Source organism: Mesoplodon densirostris, chromosome X, assembly GCF_025265405.1.
Source record: "Mesoplodon densirostris isolate mMesDen1 chromosome X, mMesDen1 primary haplotype, whole genome shotgun sequence".
NCBI classification, from domain to species: domain Eukaryota; kingdom Metazoa; phylum Chordata; class Mammalia; order Artiodactyla; family Ziphiidae; genus Mesoplodon; species Mesoplodon densirostris.
Genome location: NC_082681.1, coordinates 65,438,179 through 65,461,250, shown reverse-complemented (window position 1 = coordinate 65,461,250; position 23,072 = coordinate 65,438,179). Strand labels below are relative to the sequence as shown.

General features: G+C 38.8%; 1 protein-coding gene and 1 pseudogene across 1 annotated transcript in view; both read left to right on the top strand.

Moving 5' to 3' along the window:
- Window positions 1-23,072, top strand: part of DACH2 (dachshund family transcription factor 2) — a 656,741-nt gene that overhangs the window by 346,091 nt on the left and 287,578 nt on the right. The gene's annotated exons all lie outside the window — the stretch shown is intronic.
- On the top strand, window positions 3,881-6,322 carry LOC132482603 (ubiquitin carboxyl-terminal hydrolase 10-like; annotated as a pseudogene).

The window sequence follows — 23,072 nt, the reverse complement described above, 5'->3', positions numbered from 1 at the left end:
TTATTATAAAATGTCCCTCTCTATTACTAGTAACATTTTTAAAATGTTTATTTTATTCCTCCTCAGAGGGCACAGCCTTTAGCATAAATACAGTCACTATGGGATGACAAGGTTTTATCATGGCTCTCTTTGACTGTCACTTTCTCTGATATCTCTGTCAAGCTGTTTGCCTCTGTTGATGTCTCACCCATCCCTTAGCCCTGAGTCATAACCAGATGATTTTCTCTTATTTTTGACAATGCATTGAGGGTATAAATACTACATATAGTCTGACCCAATTATATTCTGGCCACTCTGCAGGGGTTGATTTTATAAGCTATTCTTTGAGGTTTGTTCTGACCCCAGGAGGGATCTTCTTAATTGTTTATTTCCCTGGTTTTCTCTTGTCAGCTAGCTGGCCTGTGGTTTAATTGGTTGTACTCATGGAGTTATTAGCCTCCTCTTTATTGCTTACATCTAAAATATCCATTATATTCAACAGCACCATGAAGTTCTTTTTTGTTTGTTTTTGTTTTTTGCGGTACGCGGGCCTCTCACTGTTGTGGCCTCTCCCGTTGCGGAGCACAGGCTCCAGACACGCAGGCCCAGTGGCCATGGCTCACGGGCCCAGCCGCTCCGTGGCATGTGGGATCTTCCTGGACTGGGGCACGAATCCATGTGCCCTGCATCGGCAGGCGGACTCTCAACCACTGCGCCACCAGGGAAGCCCAAAAGTACACTTTGTTTGTTTGTTTGTTTGTTTGTTTGTTTTTGCATACCATGAAGTTTGAACTGTCCAAAACTCTTCCAAATAAAGTCAGTTCCCTTGGGAAGAGCTTCTTAGTTTTCTGTTATTATGGCCCACCTCTGTCTCTCCAGTAAACAATTGTGCACCATTTCTCTGGATTTGGGGACAGGGCGGTGGCTCACTTCTCTCAGAATAACACCCCTGCTTCACATAGCAGTAACTTCTGCTCTTCTTCACTTGCCTTTCCCAAGATAGAACCTTTGTCCTTTGAGTGGGCTGGGACAAAAGTGATCTGGGCTACACTGTTTCTGTTCTGCTGCACCTTGTTAGAGCTTCTGCCTTGTAAATTGTGGCTAGGTGGAGGAAGAGAGACCTAGAACATTCAGAATTTAATAGAGCTTTTGCAACATGGAACTGAGGAGGATGAGAAATGTCTTTCCATCCTCAGAGATATAGCCCTTAACTGGGATCTGGGAGAAGAGACAACCCTGTGTTTTTGGTCACACCTGCTCATAGTGGAGCTCCTGTCCTGCTGAATTGAAGCAGAGGGGAGGGAGAGAGGGTTTCCTGGCTCAAGTGTCACTGACTCTTGCTGTTCTTATTGGGATTTTGTATATTTTTTGGGGGGGATAAATGTTTCTTCTTTTGCTGTATTTAACTGGGACTATTTTTACAGACTTAAAATTTTTGGTTTCATATAATTCTTACCAATTATGCTTTCCCCTTGGGAGCAGTTCTGCAGAGCTCCTAACATCACTGTCCTAGAATTCATCTCTTATTGATTATTTCTTCCATGCAAGCTCAGTCTTTCCTTGTTCTTGTGTATCTAATAACTTTGGATTTTATTCTATATATTTTGAATATTATGTTAGATTTTAGGACTTATTTAAAGCCTATGCAGAATGTTGCCTGTGCAGAATGTTGATATTTTGTTTTATCAATGAAACGATCTTTTTATGTTCAGGCCACAACTTCTCATCCACACTGTGTGTGTTGTGCTTTCAATGTAATTGTTGTTAAAAGTCTGTGCAGTGATTTTCAAATCTATCATTTGTGTGCATTACCTAGGGCATTCTGGTGCTTGGCAGTGGTTTCATTTAGTTTATTTCTCAAAGTCTTTGGTATGCAGAATAAGATCAGATCCCCATGCACACACAGTTCAGAATTGATACCAGGATCTCATAAACTATTTTATAGGCTCAGTGTCTTGAGTACCTCCCTCTTCTTGATTTCTCCTGTGATTTCAAGTTCTTTGGGTCTCCTCTTTTCAGACCTTTGGACAGATATTTGTGACTTAGTTACTTAACCATATTGAGCACTTCCATTCCTGTGCCTGTGTTCATTTTCAAGTGGTGGGGAGTCAGAAATAAAAAAAAAAAAACAATATCAATGGGCTTGGCCCCACGTTCTTGGTACCAGATCTCCTCTGATCAGAAGGGGAACTTCCTGTACTCTTGGTTCCATACTACAGATTGAGAGCTAGGACATGAGGGATTGGAGAAAGGAAAACAAAGAAACAAAACAACAAAAGCAAAAAATCAAGGATTCCCAGTATCTCTGAATGGTAGGAGTTCCCTTTCCTGCTCCTTAAGCCAGAAGCAGAGGGTTTCTCCTATTTCCCTCTCTGTCTGCACCAGTGCCCATTTATATGTTTCAGGCTATGTTGAGTTCAAACTAGAAGATACTGGAAGGGAAATTGTGCAAACCTACTACCAGATCAGTAGTACTTTGAATTCTGAAGTTCTTACTCTATCCTCCTGCTAATATACTATTCAGAATTCTCAAAGAGCTACATCATGCATTCTGTCTAGGTATCATTGTGTTCTGTGAGAGAGAAAGGGTGGTATGTGTTTACCTGTTCTGCCTAGAAGCACCACCAACTTTGTTACAGCATGTATTTTGGCCTTTCCCTGTATGGCAAGGTACACCATTTCTGTACCACTAATCACACAGGTAAATTATGGTATATGATTTTAGTAGTCCTTGCTGCACATGTAACAAAGGCTCTGAATTTTGATGAACTTTCATTTGGATTACCCATCAACTTACTGATTTCCCCTTACAGTCTTAAGGGAAAGAGGAAATTCATACTACTATGGAGTACAATTAAACTCACAGCCTTTCCTTCACAATTTAAGACCTTGAAATTTATTTCATTTGCTTCTAGTAATGTTGGCAAACTATTAAGTTTGTAACTCAAATGTTTATTTTAGTGAATATTTTTATTTAATTTGAAACCATTATTACTTCATTAGAGTAAAGCAAAACTGTGTTATTACTGTATATCTTCTATTACAGGTCTTTAATATAATAAAGATCTGTAATGTGACTTTAATATTGTTTCGATTTTAATGTCACAGAAAAATACTCTGAAGATGAAATAGTTCTTATTTACTTTTCACTGTAATGAATAGTATGTCAAGGGAAAACAGACATCTTTTCCTTCTGTTCAGATAGAAAGCAAATATGTAGTCATCTGTGAATAGATACATTTGGAAATTATGATTGAGGCCAATGGAAACCCAGGCATACAGACTTCCTTTCTCAATTAAAATAAAAATCCTGACTTAAAAAAAATAAGAGCAGGCAGTAAACTGTCCAGTTTTCATGATTTCTGGTTGAAGATCTTCATTATAGGTTTGTTATTTTTACTGCAATATACAACACAGATTCCTTTCATTATTGAGGATCATACTATTAAGTTCTTTCAAATAGAAAAGAGCTTATTTCCTTGGGAGGGTGTGCTGCTGCTACTGCTATTGTTTTTGTAGTTTTTCAGTCTCAAGGACAGAGTTATATTTTTATCTTTTGAACAAGTATTTAATATAGAGGATGCATTGAAAAAAGGGAAATGTTAACATCTAGAGACTCGGTGCTTATTTCAAAATGAATAGGTGGAATAAAATGTACCTTAGTTCTTTTGTGTCTATAAAATTATAGAACTCTACTCTCTTGTGAAAATTCTTAATTTCCACTTGTCTTGCTTTAAAGTTTTTCCATCCTCTTCCTCCTCTTCATTTATTCCATAAACACTTATTGCATGCAAATGTTTCTTTTGTTCTATAACAATTTAGTGAGAATATATACAAATCAAAATTTGATTTAGAAGAGAAGCAACGTGAGGAGTCAGTTGAGCACTGAAGCTCATTGAAACAGGCCACCATGGCCCTCCGCAACCCACAGTATATTTCTGGAGATTTTAGCCCTGATGAATTCCATTAGTTCTTTGTGACTCCTTGTTCTTTGGTTGAGCATCGTCTATGTGGTGGAGCAGTTCTGCCTGGTGCATAAGCTGCTGATGAGCTACCTAATGGAGAAGACTATTAGATAATTGAATTTGGTGTTAATGAAATAACTGAACCCACTGACACTTTGCAAAGAACTCCCAACTACATACAGTATTTCAAGCACATTGAATCCTTAGGCCCCTGAATTTATCCTTATTTGCACAACTTCCCAAAAGATCCCTGATGACATAGATACAGAAGTGAACTCTAGCTCCACCAACTACCAGTACTCAGGCTCTGCCCTTGCTCTGGATGGCAGCACTAACGTGGAGGTGGAAGTTTTAGAAAATGGTGGCATCTTGGGTGGTCTTGGACAAAGGGAGCGTAAAAAGAAAACAAAAACAAAAAAAGTCCACCTGGGTAGAGTTACTTGAAAGATGGCAGCGAGTGTAGCACTTCCACAGAAGCCCTGGTCAATGGCCATGTCAATCCCAGAGTCCAGAACAATGTAGGCGCAGAGGATGCAAAGTTGGTGGGTGATGTGCCCCTGTCAGGGACACCCAGAACTTGTGGCAGCCCCCAGGATGCCACGGACTTCAGCAGTGATGCTGTGCCTAGTGGTTCTTTCCCAGAGCCTTCATCAGCAGGGCCAAGACTGCAGGGGCAGCCTGAGGGTTGCCTGTCGTGGGGCTGACCTTGAACCATCTTGCTACCCCACAGAGGCTGCCAGGGACACCCTCTTGAGGACAGCTGTGGCTCAGCCTTAGGTTGGGACTGATACTACTGAGAACCTTGGAGGTGCCAACGGACAAATACTTGAATCCTTGGTTGAGGGCACAGCTGCCAACAGGGTGCAGTTGCACACTGTGCAAGCTCAGACACGGACCCTGTGAAAGCTAAGAGCACCTCCCCTCCTGCAGATGCCCAGGCCTCTGTGGTAAGTCCTGTTGCCACCAGTTGGCCTGCAAAGTCGTGGGCCAGTCTTTTTCAGGATTCTAAGCCCTCTTCCTTATACCGCCTCCCGTCCCCTCTCCCTCCTCGTCTGTGGTTTCCATGGAAACTAAGTATTCCCCTCCCACCACTTCTACCCTGGTCTCTGAAAAGCAGGTTGAAGTCAAGGAAGGGCTGGTTCCAGTTTCAGAGGATCCTGTAGCCATAAAGTTTGCAGAGTTACTGGAGAACATAACCTTGATTCATAAACCAGTGTCATTGCAACCCCACGGGCTGATCAATAAAGGAAACTGGGGCTACATTAATGCTACACTTCAGGCAATGGTTGCTTGCACTCTGATGTATCACATGATGAAGTTCATTCCTCTGTATTCAAAAGTGTAGAGGGCTTGTATATCCACACCCATGATTGATAGCTTTGTTCGGCTAATGAATAAGTTTACTAATATGCCAGTGCCTCTAAAACCCAGACAAGCTCTTGGGGATCATGAGGGATATCCGCCCTGGAGCTGTCTTTGAACCAACGTATACTTATAGACTCCTGACAGTTATCAAGTCGAGCCTTTCTGAAAAGGGTCACCAAAAAGATGCTGAGGAGTACTTAGGCTTCATTCTAAATGGACTTTATGAGGAAATGCTGAACCTAAAGAAACTTCTCTCAGCAAATAATGAAAAACTTACTATTTGCAATGGACCCAAAAGCCACTCAGTGAACAAAGACGAGCAGGAAGAATGAGGCAAAGGAAGTGAGGACTAATAGGAGCAAGTTGGTCCCTGAAATAAGACCTTTTTCATTCACCAGGCGGATTTTGTCCAGGCCCCAATCACTGGCATTTTTGGTGAACACATCAGGTCTGTGGTTTACCAGCAGAGTTCAGAAGAGTCTGCCACCCTACAGCCGTTCTTTACTTTGCAGCTGGATATCCAGTCGGACAAGATACACACCGTCCAGGATGCATTGGAAAGCTTGGTGACAAGAGAATCTGTCCAGGGTTATACCACCAAAATCAAACAAGAGGTTGAGATCAGTTGAAGAGTTACTCTGGAAAAACTCCCTGTTGTTCTCGTGTTGCACCTGAAATAGTTAGTTTACGAGAAGACTGGTGGAAATCAGAAGCTTATAAAAAATATTGGATATACTGTGGACTTGGAAATTAATAAAGAACTGCTTTCTCCAGGGGTTAAAAATCATAATTTTAAATGTCACAGAGCCTATAGGCTATTTGCAGTGGTCTACCACCACAGCAGCAGCAACACTGGTGGCCACTACAACATGGATGTCTTCCAGATTGGTCTGAATGGCTGGCTGCACATCAACGACCAGATGGTCAAGGTGATTAACCAATACCAAGTGTTGAAGCCCACTACTGAGCACACAGCCTACTTCTTGTATTACTGCCATGTGGACCTGCTGTAGCTGTTACTGTCTGTGCCCAACACTGCTTGTTGAGCACCAAGTCTCACCGACTTCCCTCCTATCTTTAATGATTCTTTAGAGAGAAACTCATTCTCCCTGTTGCAAAAATGGGCTAGAATGAAAGGGGACGCCTTGGAGTTTGTGCACAACATAGTTTATGTTGACTTCTAATTTCCAAATCAAAATCATTTGATTGAAACAGATTGTCACTTGACTTAACAAGATACACAATCTGTATATCTTCTTTGGAGAAATGTCTATTTAGATCTTCCACCCATTTTTGGATTGGGTTGATTGTTATTTTGATATTGAGCTACATGAGCTGCATGTATATTTTGGAGATTGTCAGTTGCTTCATTTGCAAATATTTTTTTCCCATTCTGAGGGTTGTCTTTTCATCTTGTTTATGCTTTCCTTTGCTGTGCAAAAGCTTTTAAGTTTCATTAGGTCCCATTTGTTTATTTTTGTTGTTATTTCCATTTCTCTAGGAGGTGGGTCAAAAAGGATATTGTTGTGATTTATGTCATAGAGTGTTCTGCCTATGTTTTCCTCTAAGAGTTTTACAGTGTCTGGCCTTACATTTAGGTCTTTAATCCATTTTGAGTTCACATATGAAAGGATGCTCAACATCACTAATCATTAGAGAAATGCAAATCAGGACCACAAAGAGATATCAGCTCACAGTGGTCAGAATGGCCATCATTAAAAATCTACAAACAGGGCTTCCCTGGTGGCTCAGTGGTTGGGAGTCCACCTGCCAATGCAGGGGACACGGGTTTGTGCCCCAGTCCAGGAGGATCCCACGTGCTGCAGAATGGCTGGGCCCATGAGCCATGGCCGCTGAGCCTGTGGCTGAGCCTGTGAGTCCGGAGTCTGTGCTCTGCAGTGGGAGAGGTCACAGCAGTGGGGGACCCGCATATCACACACACAAAAAAATCTACAAACAATAAATGCTGGAGACGGTGTGGAGAAAAGGGAACCCTCTTGCACTGTTGGTGGGAAGGTAAATTGATACAACCACTATGGAGAACAGTATGGAGGTTCCTTAAAAAAATAAAAATAGAACTACCATATGACCCAGCAATCCCACTACTGAGCATATACCCTGAGAAAACCATAATTCAAAAAGAGACATGTACCACAGTGTTCAGTGCAGCACTATTTACAACAGACAGAACATGGAAGCAACCTAAGTGTCCACTGACAGATGAATGAATAAAGAAGATGTGGTACATATATACAATGGGATATTACTCAGCCATAAAAAGAAATGAAATTGAGTTATTTGTAATGAGGTGGGTGGACCTAGAGTCTGTCATACAGAGTGAAGTAAGTCAGAAAGAGAAAGACAAATACTGTATGCTAACACATATATATGGAATCTAAGAAAAGAAAATGTCATGAAGAACCTAAGGGTAAGACAGGAATAAAAACACAGACCAACTAGAGAAAGGACTTGAGGATATGGGGAGGGGGAAGGGTAAGCTGTGACAAAGTGAGAGAGTGGCATGGACATATATACACTACCAGACGTAAAATAGGTAGATAGTGGGAAGCAGCTGCATAGCACAGGGAGATCAGCTCGGTGTTTTGTGACCATTTAGAGAGGTGGGATAGGGACGGTGGGAGGGAGGGAGAAACAAGAGGGAAGAGACATGGGAACATATTTACATGTATAACTGATGCACTTAGTTATAAAGCAGAAACTAACTCACCATTGTAAAACAATTGTACTCCAATAAAGATTAAAAAAAAAGAAATTTTAAGGGAAAAAAAAACAAACCATATTTCTGAAATAATGCTGATTCTCCATCTAACTGTACAGTAGAATAGATCCTGCTCCAGTAACAACACTTTTAAATTTGTGGAAATGATTTTTTTCTTTCCTTAAAAAGTAAATGTTTTAGTACATCACACTTTCCTCCCCCACCATTTAACTTTTTGATAAATGATAAAAATGAGCTGTTATCAGAGAAGAAATAGTTTTTACTTCAAAAGATAAATAAACAAAAAATAAGTTGCTGTTTCCTAATAGGAAAAATATGCTAACAATTGTGTGATGAGAAGCTGCTTATGTGCACATTGCAAATGGAATATTGGAGTTAAGATGTTAGCCATATAGATGGGTGCTTGTAACTTTATTGCCATTAAGAGATTTCAAATTGCATTCATGCTTGTGTACACATAATGAAAAATGGGCAAAATAATGAAGATTGACATTGCCCTATGTCTGCTGTTTAATTCTGCTGCCTGCTCCTCTATGATGCTACATCTCTAATTGTACACAGCTAGTGATACCTAGAGTCTAAAGTTGTCGTCGGTCAGTAAAAAAAAAAATCATAGAGCTGGTTTAAAAAAATGTTTATCCTCATTTTAAAAGAAGTTTATTTTTTTGCAATTTAAAAATTGTAATTTTCCTAGTTTGGAATTGTAGCTTTCTGTATCTAGAAGAAGAAGAAAGTAATTTATGACTTGAATCATATTTGTAAAATGGTAATTATAGATTGATAGATGAAAGTATATCTTAATGAGGGACTTCCCTGGTGGTGCAGTGGTTAAGAATCTGCCTGCCAATGCAGGGGGCAGGGGTTTGATCCCTGGTCCAGGAAGATCCCACATGCCATGGAGCAAGTAAGCCCGTGTGCCACCACTACTGAGCCTGCACTCTGAGAAGCCCACACACCGCAACAGAGAGTAGCCCCTGCTCTCCACAACTAGAGAAGGTCTGCACGCAGCAATGAAGACCCAATGCAGCCAATAAATAAAACAATAAATATTTTTTTAAAGTATACCTTAATGAGAAAATGAAAAGATAGCATTCTCAGTGTGGTTTTGAAAACCATATCAAGGGATATAAATACACCGCATACTTTTCATTCCTGAAATCTGAGGAAAGTATTAGATATTACAGAAAAGTTTCCTGGCTTTCTGTTGAGACAAATATTGGTTTAAGAAATATGAAAAAAACTAATAAATGTATAATAAAATGTATTAAGTTGTATGAACTGTTTATATATTTAGGATATTAAAACTTGTTGGACATATTATTTGTAAATATTTTTTCCTATCCCATAGGTTTTCTTTTCTTTTTGTTGATGGTTCCCTTTGCTGTGCAAAAGCTTCTAATTTTAACTAGGTCTCCTTTGTTTATTTTTGCTTTTATTTCTTTTGGCTTAGGAGACAGATCCAAAAAAATATTTCTCCAATTTATGTCAAAGAGTGTTCCTCCTATGTTTTCTTCTAGGAATTTTATAGTTTCAGGTCTTACATTTAGGTCTTTAATCCATTTTGAGTTTATTTTTGTATTTGGTATGAGTAAATGTGCTAATATCATTGTTTTACATGTAGCTGTCCAGTATTCTCAGCACCACTTGTTGAAGTGACTGTCTTTTCTCCATTTTATTTCCTTAGCTCTTTTGCCATATATAAATTGACCATAAGTTCATGGTTTATTTCTGGGCTTCCTATCCTTTTCCGTTGATCTTTGTGTGTATTTTTGTGCCAGTACCATGCTGTTTTGATTACTGTAGCTTTGTAGTATAGTCTGAAGTCAGGGAGGGTGATACATCCAGCTTTGTTCTTTTTCTCAAGATTACTTTGGTAAATTCATGGCCTTTTGTGGTTCCATATGAAATTTAGGATTATTTGTTCTAGTTCTGCAAAAAATATCATGGGTATTTTGGCAGGGACTTCATTAAATCTGTAGATTGCTTTGGGTGGTAGGGCCATTTTAACAATATTAATTCTTGCAAAGTAATAGCATAGGATAACTTTCCATTTCTTTATATCATCTTTGAATTCTTTCATCCGTATTTTATAGTTTTCCGAGTATAGGCCTTTCACCTATTTGGTTAAGTTTATTCTTAGATATTTTATTCTTTTAGATGTGATTTTAAATGGGATTTTTTTCTTACATTCTCTTTTTCTGATAGTTCATTATTAGTGTATAGAAAAGCCACAGATTTCTGTATACTAATCTTGTATCCTGCAACTCTACTGAATTTATTTATTAATTCTAGTGTTTTACGGTGGAGACTTCAGTGTTTTCCACGTATAGTATACTGTCATCTTCAAATAGTAACAGTTTTATTTCTCCACATCCAATTTAGATGCCTTTTATTTCTTTTTCTTGTCTGATTTCTGTAGCTAGGACTTCCAATACTATGTTAAATAGAAGTGGTGAGAACACTACTTCTCACCTTGTCTTGTTTCTGAATATGGAGGAAAGGATTTCAGCTTTTCACCACTGACAATGATGTTAGCTGTGAGTTTTCATAAATGGCCTTTATTGTGTTGAGATATGTTTCCTGTATACCCACTTTGATGAGAGTTTTTATCATGAATGGATGGTGAATTTTGTCAAATGCGTTTTCTGTATCTGCTGAGATGATAATGTGATTTTTATCCTTCCTTTTGTTACTGTGTCACATTGATTTGTGAACGTTGAAACATCCTTGGGTCCCATGAATAAATCGAACATGGATCATGTTTTGTGACCATTTTTATATGTTGTTGGATTCAGTTTGCAAATATTTTGTTGAGAACTTTTGCCTCTATATTAATTAAAGATATTAACTTGTAGTTCTATTTTATTGTAGTGCCTTTGTTTGTTTTAGTATCAGGGTAATGGTAGCTTCATATAATGAATTTAGGAGTGTTTCATCCTCTTAAATTTTTTGGAGTAATTTGGGAAAGACATTATCTCTCCTTTCTATATTTGGTAGAATTTCCCTGTGAAGCTGTCTGGTCATGACTTTTGTTTGCTAGGAGTATTTTTTATTAAAAATTCAATTTCACTACTAGTAATTGGACTGTTCAAATTGTCTGTTTTTTCTTGACTCAGTCTTGGCATGTATGTTTCTATAATTTTTCCATTTTTTCTAAGTTATCCAATTTGCTGGCATATAACTGTTCATAGTATTCACTTATGATTTTTTGTATCTCTGTGGTATTGTTAATTATTTCTCCTATTTTATTTCTTATTTTGTTAATTTGGGTTCTCTCATTTCTTCTTGGTGAACCTTGGTAAAGGTTTAATCTATTTTGATTATCTTTTCAAAAAACTGCCTTTTGGTTTCATTGAACTTTTCTATTATTTACTCTCTATTTTATTTAATTCCTCTATGATCTTGATTATTTCCTTCCTTCTGCTGACTTTGATCTTTCTTTGTCATAATTTTTCTAATTCTTTCAGGTGGTAGGTTAGGTTGTTTGTGTGAGATGTTTCTTCGTTCTTGATGAAAGCCTGTATTGCTATAAATTTCCCTCTTAGAAGAGCTTTTGCTGCATCCCAGAGATTTAGGAATGTTGTGTTTCCATTTTTATTTGTCTCCTGGTATTTTCTGATTTCTTCTTTGATTTCTTCATTGACCCATTGGTTTTTTACTAGCATGTTGTTCAGTATCTATGTGTTTGTTTGTTTTTTCATTTTTCTTTATGCAGGTGTTTTCCAGTTTCATACTGTTGTGCTCAGAATATACGCTCGATACAATTTCTGTCCTATTAAATTCGTTGAGGCTTACTTTGTGATCTAGAATGTGATCTATACTGGAGAATGGTCCATGTGTACTGGAAAAGAATATGTATTCTGCTGTGTTTGGATGGAATGTACTGTAGCTCTCTAGTAAGTCCAATTAGTCTATAGTGTCATTTAAGGTCACTGTGGCCATATTGATCTTCTGTGTGGATGATCTGTCCATTGATGGAAGTGAGATGTTAAAGTCCCCTAATATTATTGCACTCTTGTCAGCTTATCCTTTAATGTCTCTTAGTATTTACTTTGTATATTTAGGTGCTCCTGTATTGGGTACATATGTGTTAACAAGTGTGATATTCTCTTCTTGTACTAATCTCCTTATCATTGTATAATGCCCTTCTTTGTCTTTTGTTATAGTTCTTTGGGTTAAAGTCTATTTTGTCTGAAATTATTATTGCTAACTCCACTTCCTTGTCATTTCAGTTTGCATGAAATATCATTTTCCATCCCATCACTTTCAGTCTGTGTGTGTCTTTACTTCTGAAGTTATTCTCTTGTAGGGCACATAGAGATGGTCCTGGTGTTTTCTTTTATCCAATCAGTCACTCTATGTCTTTTGATTGATGCATTTAGTCCATTGACATTTAAAGTAATTATTGATAGGTATGTCTTATTGCCATTTTATTAATTGCATTAGGGTTCATTTTGTAGTTCTTCCTTGTTTACTTCTTCTTTATGTTTCTTTCCTTGTGGCTTGATGATTTTCCATAATGGTATGCTTGAGATCATTTATTTTTGTTTTTGTGTATCCATTGTGTGTTCTTGATTTGTGGTTGCCATGGAGTCCATATATGTTGACACATAATTATATCCACTTGTTTTAAACTGGTACTCATTTAAGTTCAAACACATTATAAAATATCTACATTTTTTACTCTCCCAACTCATATTTTGTGTTCTTTTTACATCTTTATTGGGGTATACTTGCTTTATAATGTTGTATTCCTTGCTGCTGTATAAGATAGTTAATCAGCTATATGTATATATATATCCCCATATCCCCTCCCTCTTGAGTCTCCCTCCCACACTCCCTATCCCACCCCTCTAGGTGGTCACAAAGCACAAAGCTGATCTCCCTGAGCTATGTAGCTGCTTTGCACTAGCTATCTATTTTACATTTGGTAGTGTATATATGTCAATGCTACTCTCTCACTTCATCCCAGCTTACACTTGGCCCTCCCCATGTACTCAAGTGCATTCTCTACATCTGTGTCTTTATTTCTGTCCTGTCCCTAGGTTTGTCAGAACTGTTTTTTTTTTTTGATTCCATACATACATGTGTTAACATACGGAATTTATTTCTCTCTTTCTGACGATCTTCATGACAGACTCTACGTACATCCACCTAACTACAAATAACACAATTTCGTTTCTTTTTATGGCTGAGTAATATTCTATTGTATATATGTGTCACATCTTCTTTATCCATTCATTTGTCTATGGACATTTAGGTTGCTTCCATGTCCTGGCTATTGTAAACAGTGCTGCAATGAACACTGTGGTACCTGTCTCTTTTTGAATTATTTTTGTCTCAGGGTATATGCCCAGGAGTGGAATTGCTGGGCCAAATGGTAGTTCTAATTTTAATTTTTTAAGGAACCTCCATACTGTTCTCCATAGTGGCTGTATCAATTTATATTCCCACCAAGAGTGCAAGAGGGTTCCGTTTTCTCGACACCCTCTCCAGCATTTATTGTTTGTAGATTTTTTGATGATAACAATTCTGATTGGTGTGAGGTGATACTGAATTGTAGTTTTGATTTGCATTTCTCTAAAGATTAGTGATGTTGAGCATCCTTTCATCTGTTTGTTGGTAATATGTATATCTTCTTTGGAGAAATGTCTATTTAGGTCTCTGCCTATGTTTGGGTAAGGTTGGGCTTCTTTTGATATTGAGCTGCATGAGCTGCTTGTAAATTTTGGAGGTTAATCCTTTATCAGTTGCTTCATTTGCAAATATTATTTTCCCATTCTGAGAGTTTTCTTTTCATCTTGTTTATGGTTTCCTTTAGTGTGCAAAGATTTTAGGTCTCATTAGGTACCATTTATTTATTTTTGTTTTTATTTCCATTTCTCTAGGAGGTGGGTCAAAAAGGATCTTGCTGTGATTTATGTCACAAAGTGTTCTGTGTATGTTTTCCTCTAAGAGTTTTACAGTGTCTGGCCTTACATTTAGGCCTTTAATCCGTTTTGAGTTCATTTTTGTGTATGGTGCTAGGAAGTGTTCTGATTTCATTCTTTCATATGTAGCTGTCCAGTTTTCCCAGCACCACTTGTTGAAGAGGTGGTCTTTTCTCCATTATATATTTTTACCTCCTTTATCAAATTTAAGGTGATTATCCATGCATGTGTTTATCTCTGGGCTTTCTATCCTGTTCCATCGATCTATATTTCTGTTTCTGTGCCAGTACCATACTGTCTTGGTTAATGTAGCTTTGTAGTATAGTCTGAAGCCAGGGAGCCTCATTCCTCCAGCTCTGTTTTTCTTTCTCAAGATTGCTTTGGCTATTTGGGGTCTTTTGTGTTTCCATATAAATTGTGAAAATTTTTGTTCTAGTTCTGTGGGAAATGTCATTTGTAGTTTGATAGGGATTGCATTGAATCTGTAGATTGCTTTAGGTTGTATAGTAATTTTCAAAATGTTGATTCTTCCAATGCAAGAACATGGTATATCTCTCCATCTGTTTGTATCATCTTTAATTTCATTGATCAGTGTCTTATAGTTTTCTGCATACAGGTCTTTTGACTCCTTAGGTAGGTTTATTCCTATGTATTTTATTCTTTATGTTACAATGGTAAATGGAAGTGTTTCCTTAATTTCTCTTTCAGATTTCTTGTCATTAGTGTATAGGAATGCCAGAGATTTCTCTGCATTAATTTTGTATCCTGCTACTTTACCATATTCATTCATTAGCTCTAGTAGATTTCTGGTATCATCTTTAGGATTCTCTATGTATAGTATCATGTCATCTGCAAACAGTGACAGTTTTACTTCTTGTTTTCTGATTTGGATTCCTTTTATTTCCTTTTCTTCTCTGATGGCTGTGGCTAAAACTTCTAAAACTATGTTGAATAAGAGTGGTGAGAGTGGGTCACCTTGTCTTTTTCCTAATCTTAGGGGAAATGGTTTGAATTTTTCAACATTGAGAGCGATGTTGGCTGTGGGTTTGTCATATATGGTCTTTATTTATTTATTTTTTCTCATTATTTGCAGTCTATTTTTTCATTTGCTCAATTCTAGAATACACATAAAATATTTAAAAATCATTAGCCTCTACACATGTGAAAAATAAATTTACTAACAAGTTCAATATTTGTGTACATTTCTTTTTGTCTTTAGCTTTTCAGTATATATTGTGCACGGTTAATTACAGTATATTAAAATACTGTTTTCCAAAGTTACTTAGGTTAGCTCTTTCCCACCTCCTTCAGTGTGTTTTTTTTCTTCTGCAGTGTGAGGAAATCCAGTACTTTGTGTTCAACTCAGACTACCGAACCAGAACTTCTAGCAGAAAATGTGATAATCCATATGTGCAATAAGATCCCCACGTGATTCTTTTCATTGGGGAAATTTGAGGAACACTGCTTGACATCTCTACAATTAAGATGTCTAAAATGAAACTTCAATTATTCCTTCTTCCAAACTGTCCCATCCTGCAAATCTTTTCTTCCTCAGTGAATGGTGCCATGATTCACACAAAAACTAACTCAATGCATTTTTGCATCTGGGAATGATCCTCAATTCCTTACTTTTCTTCACTTTCTGCATAGACTGCGTCATTAGGTCCTCTGGAATCGTCTTTATTATGTTGAGGTAAGTTCCCTCTATGCCCACTTTCTGGATAGTTTTTAATGATAAATGGTGCTGAATTTTGTCAAAAACTTTTCCTGCATCTATTGAGATTATCATATGGTTTTTATCCTTCAGTTTGTTAATATGTTGTATCACATAGATTTACTTGCATATATTGAAGAATCCTTGCATTCCTGGGATAAACCCAACTTGATCATGGTGTATGATCCTTTTAATGTGCTGTTGGATTCTTTTTGCTAGTAGTTTGTTGAGGATTTTTGCATCTATTTCATCAGTGATAGTGATCTGTAGTTTTCTTTTTCTGTGACATCTTTGTCTGGTTTTGGTATTAGGGTGATGGCGACCTTGTAGATGAGTTTGGGAATGTTCCTAGCCCTGCTATATTTTGGACGAGTTTGAGAAGGAAACACGTTAGCGCTTCTCTAAATGTTTGATAGAATTCACCTTTTTAGCCATCTGGTCCTGGGATTTTGTTAGTTGGAAGATTTTAAATCACAGTTTCAATTTCCGTGCTTTTGTTCATCTGTTCATATTTTCTATTTCTTCCTGGTTCAGTCTTGGAGGGTTGTACTTTTCTAAGAATTTGTCCATTTCTTCCAGGTTTTCCATTTTATTGGCATATAGTTGCTTGTAGTAGTCTCTCATGATCCTTTGTATTTCTGCAGTGTCAGTTGTTACTTCTCGTTTTTCATTTCTAATTCTATTGATTTGAGTCTTCTCCCTTTTTTTCTTGATGAGTTTAGCTAGTGTTTTATCAATTTTGTTTACCTTCTCAAAGAATCAGCTTTTAGTTTTATTGATCTTTGCTACTGTTTTATTCATTTCCTTTTCATTTTTTTCTGATCTGATCTTTATGATTTCTTTACTAACTCTGGGTTTGTTTTTGTTGTTGTTCTTCTTTCTCTATGTGCTTTAGGTGTAAGGTTAGGTTGTTTATTTGAGATATTTCTTGTTTCTTGAGGTAGGATTTTATTGCTATAAACTTCGCTTTTAGAACTGCTTCTGGTGCATCCCATTGATTTTGAGTCATCCTGTTTTCTTTGTCATTTGTTTCTAAGTACTTTTTGATTTCCTCTTTGATCTCTTCAGTGATATCTTGGTTATCAAGTAGTGTATTTTTTAGGCTCCATGTGTTTGTATTTTTTACAGATCTTTTCCTGTAACTGATATCTAGTCTCATAGCATTGTGGTCAGAAAAGATACTTGATATGATTTCAATTTTGTTAAATTTACCAAGGCTTGATTTGTGACCCAAGATATGATCTATCCTGGAGAATGTCCCATGAACACCTGATAAGAATGTGTATTCTGTTGTTTTTGGTTAGAATTCCCTTTAAATATCAATTAAGTCCATCTGGACTAATTTGTCCTTTAATGCTTGTGTTTTCTTATTTATTTTCATTTTGGTTCATCTGTCCATTGGTGAAAGAGGGGTGTTAAAATCCACTACTATGATTGTGTTCCTGTCGATTTCCCCTTTTATGGCTGTTAGCATTTACCTTATGTACTGAGGTGCTCCTATGTTGGGTGTATAAATATTTACAATTGGTATATCTTACTCTTGGATTGAACCCTTGATCGTTATGTAGTGTCCTTCTTTGTATCTTGTAATAGTGTTTATTTTAAAGTCTGTTTTGTCTGATATGAGTATTGCTACTCCAGCTTTCTTTTAATTCCATTTGCATGGAATATCTTTTTCCATCCCCTCACTTTCAGCCTGTATGTGTCCCTAGGTCTGAAGTGGGTCTCTTGTAGGCAGTATATGTACAGGTCTTATTTTTGTATCCATTCAACCAGTCTGTGTCTTCTGGTTCGAGCATTTAATCCATTTACATTTAAGGTAATTATCAATATGTATGTTCCTATTACCATTTTCTTAATTGTTTTGGGTTTGTTATTGTAAGTCTTTTCCTTCCCTTGTGTTTCCTGCCTAGTGAAGTTCCTTTGGCATTTGTTGTAAGGCTGGTATGGTGGTGCTGAATTCTCTTAACTTTTACTCGTCTGTAAATGTTTTAATTTCTCTGTCAAATCTGAATGAGATCCTTGCTGGGTAGAGTAATCTTCATTGTAGTTTTTTGCTTTCATCTGTTTAAATATGTCCTGCCAGTCCCTTCTGGCTTGCAGAATTTCTGATGAAAGGTCATCTGTTAACCTTATGGGGATTGCCTTGTATGTTATTTGTTGTTTTTCCCTTGCTGCTTTTAATATTTTGTCTTTGTATTTAATTTTTGATAGTTTGATTACTGTGTGTCTTGGCGTGTTTCTCCTTGGATTTATCCTGTGTGGGACTCTCTGTGCTTCCTGGAATTCACTGACTATTTACTTTCCCATCTTAAGGAAGTTTTCAAGTATAATCTCTTCAAATATTTTCTCAGACCCTTTGTTTTTTTTTTCTTCTTCTTCTGCGACCCATATAATTTGAATGTTCGTGTGTATAATGTTGTCCCAGAGGTCTCTGAAACTGTGCTCAATTCTTTTCATTCTTTTTTCTTTATTCTGCTCTGGGGCAGTTATTTCCAATATTTTATCTTCCAGGTAACTTATCTGTTCTTCTGCGTCAGTTATTCTGCTTTCGATTCCTTCTAGATTATTTTTAATTTCATGTATTGTGTTGTTCATCATTGTCTCTTTCCTCTTTAAGTCTTCTAAGTCCTTGTTAAATGTTTCTTGTATTTTCTCTATTCTATTTTCAAGATTTTGGATCATCCTTACTATCATTACTCTGAATTCTTTTTCAGGTAGACTGCATATTTCCTCTTCATTTGTTTGGTCTGGTGGGTTTTTACTTTGCTCTTTCATCTGCTGTATATTTCTCTGTCTTCCCATTTTGCTTGACTTACTGTGTTTGGGTCTCCTTTTCACAGGTTGCAGCTTCGTAATTCCAGTTGTTTTTGGTGTCTGCCCCCAGTGGGTAAGGTTGGTTCAGTGGCTTGTGTAGGCTTCCTGGTGGTGTGGACTGGTGCCTGTGTTCTTGTCATGGGGCTGGATCTTGTTATCCTGCTGGGAAGGACCACATCCAGTGGTGTGTTTTGGGGTGTCTGTGAACTTAGTATGACTTTTGGCATCCTCTCTGCTAATGGGTGGGTTTATGTTCCTGTGTTGCTAGTTGTTTGACATGGGCCATCCAGCACTGGAGCTTGCTGTCCATTGGGTGGAGCTGGATCTTAGTGTTGAGTCAGAGATCTCTAGGAGATCTCTCGCCAATTGATATTATGTGGGGCCAGGATGTCTCTGGTCATCCAATGTTCTGGACTCAGCCCTCCCACCTTGGAGGCTCAGGTCCAACACCTGGCCGGAGCACCAAAACTGTGCCAGACACAAGGAAAAAAAAACACCCATGAAGAGACAGACCCCTAGGACAAATGATAAAACCAAACATAAGGAGACAAAATCACACAAAGAAACATACACATACATACTCATAAAAAGGGAAAAAAGAATAAAAAGAAAAAAGAAAAAGAAAAGGAAGATAGTAACCAAACGAATAAACAAATCCACCAATGAAAACAAGCACTAAAAACTAAAGTAAGTTAACATACAACCAGAAGGAAATCAGATGGAGAAAGCAAACCCCAATTCTACAGTTGCTCCCAAAGTCCACCACCTCAATTTTGGGAACATTCATTGTCTATTCAGGTATTCCACAGATGCAGGTTTATCAACTTGATTGTGTGGATTCATTCTACTGCTCCTGAGGCTGCACAGATGAATTTATCTTTCTGTTCTTTGTTCACACATCTCCTGGGGTTCAACTTGGGTTTTGGCCCTGCCTCTGCATGTAGGCTGCCCTAAGGCATCTGTTCCCCGCACAGACCAGAGTGATTTAAAGTAGCAGCTGATTAGCTCTCTCTTGCTAACTCAGGCCATGGAGAGGGAGGGGTACGGTAGTCATAATTGGAATGTGAGGTGAGCCTGTGGCGGCAGAGGCTTGCATGACATTGCAACAGCCTGAGGTGCACCATGTGTTCTCCTGGGGAAGTTGTCCTTGGATCACAGGACCTTGGCAGTGGCATGCTACACAGGCTTCTGGTGGGGGGGTGTGAGTAGTGACATGCCCTTGCACAAAGGATTGTTGGAGGCTGTGCAGCAGCCTTAGCATCTCATGCCCATCTCTGGGGTCCAAGCTGATAGCTGTGGTTCATGCCCATTTCTGGAGCTCGCTTAGGCAGTGCTCTGCCTTCTGTGGGCACATGCAGCAGAAAGCCCCTGTCCTCGCACACCTCAAAACAATTGTATGTTGCCTCTTTGGCAGGTCCAGACTTTTTCCCTGACTCCCTCCTGGCTGGCTGTGGTGCACTAACCCCCTTCAGGCTGTCTTCACACAGCCAACCCTAGTCCTCTCCCTGGGGTCTGACCTCTGAAGCCAGAGCCTCACCTCCCAGTCCCCACCTGCCCCGGTGGGTGAGCAGACAAGCATCTCAGGTTGGTGAGTGCTGGTCAGCACTGATTTTTTTTGCTGGAATCTCTCCACTTTGCCTTCTGCATCCCTGTTGCTGTGCTCTCTTCTGTGACTCTGAAGCTTAACCCTCCCCACCCCCCATCACTGCCTGTGAAGGGGCTCCCTAGTGTTTGGAAAATTTTCCTCCTCCACAGCTCCCTCCCAGAGGTGCAGGTTCCATCCCTTTTCTTTTGTCTCTGATTTTTCTTTTTTCTTTTGCCCTACCCAAGTATGTGGGGATTTTCTTGCCTTTTGGGAAGTCTGAGGTCTTCTGCCAGCATTTAGTAGGTGTTTTGTAGGAACTGTTCTACATGTAGAAGTATTTTTGTTGTATTTATGGGGAGAAAGGTGATCTCTACATCTTACTGCTCCACCATCTTGAAGATCATTTCTGACCCAGTACCCAGGGAAAATCAGTAGCAGGTCAGCTATGAGGCACTGGACTCTTCGGGAGAAAGCCTTCCTTCCCGGCATCCTCTCAGTCACAGTGCCTTCTGGGAGAGCACATTTTGTGTTTTTGATGTCGTATTCTACATCTTCATGTTTATCCCTTCACTGTTTATTGTCATTCTAGTTGATTTTACAATTTTTTGTCTTTTATTCTCCATACTAGTTTATTTAAGTGGTTGATACTCAATCCTTACTATATAGTCTTTCCTAGTGGGATTTTCCCTTTCCTATAGTATCCTACTTCTTCAGTTAGAGAAGACCCTTCAACATTTCTTTTAGGGTAGGTTTAGTATTGATGAACTCTTTTAGTTTTTGCTTTTCTGAGAAGTTCTTTATCTCTTCTTCAATTTGAATTGATAATCTTGCTGGATAATGTATCCTAGGTTATAGGTTTTTCCCTTTCTGCACTTTGAATATATTGTGCCTCTTCCTTCTGGCCTGCGAAACGTCTGCAGAGAAATCAACTGATAGCCTTATGGGGGTATTGTAAATGACTCTTTGTTTTTCTCTTGCTGTCTTTAGAATTCTCTGTCTATCATTTTGCTATTTTAATTATTATATGTTTTGGTATGGGTCTGTTTCGGTTCATCTTGTTTGGGAACCTCTTTGCTTCCTGTACCTGTATATATGTTTCTTTCTTCAGGCTCAGGATATTTTCAGCCATAATTTCCTCTAACACATTCTTGACCCCCTTTTCTCTCTCTTCTCTTTCTGGTACCCCTATAATGTGAATTTTGGCATGTTTAATGTTATCCCAAAGATATCGCAGATAGTTTTCATTTTGTTTGTGGCATGGAGTGAGTAAGGCCAGGGTGTTCACTCAGCTCAGACTGGGCATTGTGGTGAGGCAGTAGCCACTGTGGCAAACCTATAATGCAAATGTTGGTATGTTTAATGTTTTTACACAGATCTCTTTGTTTTTCTTTTTCCTATACTGGTTTGGTGGTTTCCATTATTCTATCTTCCAGATCATTTATCCATTCTGCTTTATCACTTAGTGTGCTATTCATTCCTTCTAGTATACTTTTTTTTTCAGCTGTCAAATTATTCATTTCTGATTGGGTCTTTTTTATATTTTCTAGTTCCTTATTTAAGTGTTCCCTATGTACATGAATTCTTTTTCCTAATTCAGTTAACTTTTTTATTACCAGTGGTTTGAATGTTTTTTCTGATAAATTATTTATTTGTTTCATTTTTTTAAATTTTTTCTCTTGCTCTTTCATTTGAGAGTAGTTCCTGTGCCTTTTCATTTTGGTTAACTTTCTCTGCCTCTATGATTTTACTTGAAACAGTTACCTATTGCTGTCTTGAAGGAACAACCTTATGTGGGAGCATCCCTATACAGACTGTGAGTGCCCAATGCCCTTGGTGGAAAAGTCGGATTTGATGTGGCCTCAGGTCACATCTTTCCTCAGTGTGTGCTGGAAGCTCTCACCTTGGTAGGGAGTGGAGCTGGAGATGGAGTAGCTAGAGCTGGTGCCAGTGTTTAGGTGGCACTTCCCCTCTGGTCACTGGCTGTCACCACCTTATCAGGGGTGAGGTCTGCTCTCACACTGATGGAGCAGAAGCCCTGAGTGTCAGGCCTGAGCTGGTTCTGTACCTTTAAGTGTGTGTTTTCCTTCTTCTTGTACTGAGACCCTTGCCCTGGAGAAGGGGAGTGCTGAGGCAAGTGGGGCTTGTGTGTCTTTTGGCTCATGTTGGCCATTGACTGACATCCAGTGCACTGCCTGTGGAGGCACCCACAATTGTTTCCCTTGCTCCACTCAGACACAGCATAGGGCGCAAGTTTCCTTTTCCCTTGCAGCTAATCACTGCTTCCAGCCTTTGCTGCCAGCACCCTGTTTTAGAATTGCTCTGTAGTTCACGAGGGGCCCACATGGCTGCTTGGCTTGTATACAGAGGACAGCTGTGATTGATGGAGAAGCTACTGTCAGAGATCTGGGCTGCTTCTGAGTCACTGCTTGAATAAATACCAATAATGGCCACTGTTGTCCCACCCAGGCTCCACCTTGTGACTGGGTCTCCTCTGAGTCCATGGTCAAATCTTCTCCGTGGTCATGTTTGCCCCAGATCCAGTGCTGTGCTGTGTTATGGAGTGGGGCCAGAGTGTTCACTCAGCTCAGGCTGAGATGCACTTGCCCCTGGGGGCATGCCTGCATGCTTGTGCTCCTCAGGAGTACAGTCCAGGCTTCCCAAAACCCTTCTATTAGTTCCAGCAGTCCTCCAACCAGCCAAGGGGGCTTTTTTTCCCTTATGTAGGACAGAACTGGGGCATCCAATCTGTGGCTTGAGCTACTAACTCCCCAGGGCAGATGTCCACCCATGTAATCTCCATTTTCCGCTGAGTTCCCTTCCAGGGGCACTGGTCCCAACCCGATCACGTTTCCTCCCATTATACCCAGTTTAATATGTCCTTTCTTACAGTGTTCATTGCACAATAGTCTTTCTGTCAGTTTCCAGTGAGAATTATTCCACATGTAGATGTATTTTGATGTATTTGTGAGGGGAGGTG